The 5,017-nt window shown below is 33.7% G+C and overlaps 1 non-coding gene across 1 annotated transcript; it reads left to right on the top strand.

Annotated features, from left to right (window-relative positions):
- The first annotated feature begins 4,004 nt into the window (after positions 1 to 4,004).
- Positions 4,005 to 4,077, top strand: LOC117088900. The gene has a single exon (XR_004439414.1). It is a non-coding gene; the product is annotated as a small nucleolar RNA SNORD65 (small nucleolar RNA).
- The last annotated feature ends 940 nt before the right edge of the window (positions 4,078 to 5,017 follow it).

The raw sequence follows: 5,017 nt of genomic DNA, 5'->3' as shown, positions 1-5,017 counted from the left end.
AACATTTAAACACACATGTGTGCTCGCCTAGTATTGACCCCTTTTCGTTAGTCTTTAATACAGGATCAGAGACAATGTCATATACTAATCTCAAAAATTAAAAAGATGAATAAGGAAGTTCCCTGTCACCATCCCATTTTATTCATGGACATAGACTTTCCAAAAGCCATAAAGACCATGGAGAGAGATTGTAAATCAATATAAAGTTAATCAAATATTAGCTGCAATTGCAGCCTCTACTTTACCTGTGCTATCTTTATTACAAGATATTAACACAGCATCTGGAACTTGCCATATTTTCTAATGGGGAGAATGGAATCTTTCATTTTCTTTATCATTAATAAAATAAAAGCTGTTAGCATTTAACTGAGATTTTCAGTAGTAAAGATTTACTTCCTTGCTCCCAAGCCATGTTCATGGTTCTGTCAATGGTTCAATAGTTTGGAATATTTGAAAACATATTCTGCAAGATAACAACAATCCATTACCAAGAATATAGCCATACCTTCAACAGGACCCTATGTATGTTAGAGAATACATGTAGTAACCTTGGAAATACTGCATTAGTTAACTTATCCAATAAATTAGAAAACTGTCAGCTTTAAGTGTAACCTAGGTTAGGATGCAAAAGGGGACTACAGATGGTTCAGGCTGCAGTACTTCCTTTCCTGCCGCTCAGGCCACTTGGTTTGGCACACTTTGTGGCTCTTAAGGACTCTGAAGAAAGTCTCTGGAAAGCCCCAAGTGGGAAAATTATGGCACAGACACCATGATTCCTAAAACAGAGCATTATTTGTTTTTCACAAACAAATTTGATATGCCATTAGCCAAAACTGAGACCCTCACTATAGAACATTAAGTGATAACTGACTGGAAATGTACATTAAAAGATGAATATTACTAGATAGCTAATCTGGGAGTTACAACAGTGATCCATGGTAGAATGGAAATACTATAATAAATCAATTTGTGTCCATTAATAAATAATATTACATTGTATATATATATAAAATATCACATTTTGATATATATAAATTGAATAATACACAATGAAATATTTTAATGTGACACACACACAATGGATTATTATTCTACCATGTAAAGAAATGGGATTGTGTCATTTTCAACAACGTCAGCGGAACTGGAAGACATTATCTTAAGTGAAATAAGTCAGGCACTGAAAGATAAATGTCACATGTCCTCACTCAAGTGGGGTAGCTAAAAAAATTGATCTCAGAGAGATAATAAACAGAATGGTGGTTATCAGAGGCTGGGAAAGGGAGTAAGGATGAGAAGATTAAGATAGATTGATTAATGGGTAAAAAACTAGAGTTAATAGAAGGAATAAGATTTAGTGCTTGGTAGCACAATAGGGCAACTATAGTTTATCATAACTTCTTGTATATTTCATATAGATAGAAGGGTAGATTTGACATTTCCCACACAGAATAAAAACCAATGTGTGAGGTGATGGATATCCCAATTACTCAATTTTGATTATTATACATCATATGCTTTTATCAAAATATCACACATACCCCATAAATATGTACAGATATTATGCATTAAGAATAAAGAAGTAAAAAGTTATTTGACTCAAATAGGTCCAGACAGCATAGTACAATAGATTAACATGTCATCTAGGCCTAAAATTACCTATCTTTGTTTCACTGATGTTTTTCCTTCAGCATATACCTATGACCTTACTGACTATTATTTATGTCAACAGAGAGAGAAGGGGAAAAATCCACAAAGGGTTATATCAGTATTTTGGTGTGGAAAGAAAAAAAATCACTATGAGTATACAGCTTCAATCAGGGGTGATTCTGAAGGACAGTGATGAGAGCAGACATGTTTAAGTGGACATATACTTGAAGTTATCTACTTATTAGAAAGAAAAATGGTTGGAAATAAGAATTTTTGGCTAGTGATGGATAATTTGACTCCATCATTAAGGCCTTGGGATGGAGAACATTGACCATCAGAGACAAGATGGCTAGAGGAAATGCCATGCAGGGGAACTTTAGGATGAGGAACATGGTATTTAGATTTTGTCTCATGTCTATGTCCTCTAGAGTACACTTTCCACATAGGAGGCGCTTAATCATCTTGTGTGCAAAATGACTTTTCTAGTGAAAGTCAGTTTTCAAACACTTCAGTATTTGCACAGTGGATGCAAGAAGTAATCTATGTGTTATCTCAATCCCATTGGGTCCCTCTTATCCAAGGTAACCTGACTACTGCTGCTGCTCAGTATATGACACACTAGCAGCAGAGACCAATGCTGAACCTTCAATATCATATCTCTTGAATAGATCAACCAGGCACTTTGTGGAAAGGAATTATATATGACTACTTTCAACTTGAGATTTAATCATTTGTCCTGAACAAGATTAGTATGTGTTCTAGGTATGCATTTCCCTTTTCTGGAAGACATTTGCTCTATGAACACCACATATAGAATCACCATGTATAGAATCAGATATTTATTAATATCTAAATTAATAAAATGAAATCCTGCAAAACATCACCTCAGATCAAAAATCTAATGTAGTGGTAAATAATGTACAAGAATGCCTCCTGAGTCAAAGGATCTACTTGCTTTATTATATATCATTCAGAAGATACTATCATGATAAATCATTGGAATCGATTTTTAAAGGTTCAGTTGAAATTCTAATTTGGGAACAGTATCTAGGAAACTTAGAGCACTGTTTTTCAAAATGTGGTACTTATGTTAAACTAACAATCTTATCTGATGCTGAGAGATGAGTGACTAGGATCAGGAACCAGTGAAAACAGAATTGGTCATTCTCACCAAAAACCTACTTACTGACCTGGAAATATGTACTGTCTTTGAAACATAGTCTATGTAATTACGAAAGTCCAGGTAACTACAGGTAGAATGGTCACCTCTTCAAGGGACAAGAGCAGGGTCTCAAAGAACGTAGATCTAAATCCAGGACTGATAACCAATCATTTTTGGCTCCTCATGCTATACTCAACAGGAATATAAAGGAGTTACAATGATGTCAGAAGTAATCATCCCTAGTTATCATAAAGGGCCAGGATTGCTATTGCACAATGGAGAAGTGATAAGTATGTCTGAGATTCAAAGGAGTCACCAGAACACCTCTTGGGACTTACTTGCTTGGTACAACAACCATAGCCTGTCAAGATCATGATATGCAGGGATTTCAAACACCCCATGTTAAAGGTCTGAATGACCCCACCAAATAATCAACTCAGATAGCAGGCATCCAGAATAATGGTAAGGGAAATCTAATGGGTAACAACAAAGAAAAATGATGATTTGATGTGGACTAGCCATGAGCTATGAGCAGAGAAGGACATTTCTTCACTGACTTTGTTATAATTATTTTTTATTAGAAATTATGATGAGACACCAACTTGTAGAATCAGTGAAAATATTTATTTAATATGGGGTGCAAATGGAGGTGAGTGATGCAAGATGTGACATCTCTATCAGATACCATCAGTGCTCCACTCATCTTCTATTGTCCTACTTCAGGGTTTCTCTGCCTGGGGGCATTCTATAACTGCAGGAACATTTCTGGTTTAACAAATGAAGACAGGCTGAAAGTGCAAGGATTTAATTATCCATCAGAAACCTTCAGCTAGTTAGGTTCTAGAGCTGGTGAATCAATGTCCCATCTTCCTTATGCCTTTGTGAGACAATTTGGAATATGTGTTATAGAGTCCTAGTCATCCTCAGAAATAATCAATTTGTTAACAGTTTTTACTGGATAGTCTTTTGTCCTCCTTTCCTTTTTCTGATCCCTCACTATGCTTTCTGAGATCACCTCCCAAATAGAGTATGTGCAACTAGATACTTCTTTTAGAGATAGTTTTTGCAATAACCCAAATTATGACATCCTCTTTTTGTTAAATAAAAAATTCTAGTTCATAATCAAAATTTAACACAGATTATATTCAATTACACCTTCTGTACACAGATGTTTATCAAAAATATATTGGAGATCAAATGATGAATTCACCTAAAAAAGCTGTAATAACCAACAGATTGTGTAATGGCAAACGTACGGTTTTCTGAAGATTAAAATAATAAAACTAAATATATATGTATAGGTATACATATATGGCAGAATTCCAGTGCAATTATAAAATAATTCATATATATGGCTATGTGTTTATGTGTATATAGACACACATAACATAACTTGGGTTTTTTACATTGTATTATTTTAGTTACATATGACATAGCCATGCAAAATCATGTGACTAGAAATACTGAGGTCTGCAAACTCATGTTAGTTAATGAATATGAATACAACTTGTGATTATACATTCCCTGTGAAGCAAAAATACATTGGAATCAGACTTTCAGTGTTCTGTCATACTATCATCCCTGTATAAGTACCTATTTGTTTTCTCAACCCAAATTTACAAATAATTATAAACTAAGTCATACTAATCTCTCAACATGCCCTTAAGGGGAGCACTGACTTATATTTATTGGAATTTTAAGTAAGCATAGGCCACTTATTTAAGGTTTCAAGCAATGTCTATAACAAATACATTGTATTATTACATAATATATAAATAATTAGATATCCCTTTTAACATAATGTAAAATTTGCTGTAGAGTATTAAAAACCACGTTTTTCTTATTCAACTTACTGTTTGAAGTAGAAGACAAACATGGGCACACACATTGTAAAAGTCCATTATATTTTTACAATATTTTCAAAGAGAAATAGTGTTCCGTCACGTTTTCAAAGAAAAAAAAAAAAAAACACAAGAATTTAGGTGTGAATTTAAAGAAGAATCAAACTGCAGTAACATACCTTTATTTATTATTAAAAATATTCTGGCATATTGAAATCTCATATATATTAGAAAAAATTTGGAACTTAAGACATGAGGATTTTTTAGACCACGCCAGGGATAATAATTCAAAATATTCAGAGGTAGGAAGACTGTAAAAAGCATCATTTCTCCTATAATATTTTTTCTCTCACACTCCTGAAAGAAA

The sequence above is a fragment of the Trachypithecus francoisi genome, unplaced genomic scaffold, assembly GCF_009764315.1.
Source record: "Trachypithecus francoisi isolate TF-2019V2 unplaced genomic scaffold, Tfra_2.0 Lachesis_group10, whole genome shotgun sequence".
In the NCBI taxonomy this organism is placed as follows: Eukaryota; Metazoa; Chordata; class Mammalia; order Primates; family Cercopithecidae; genus Trachypithecus; species Trachypithecus francoisi.
Note: the sequence above shows the minus strand (reverse complement) of the source record. Positions and strands in the feature narration are given on the sequence as shown.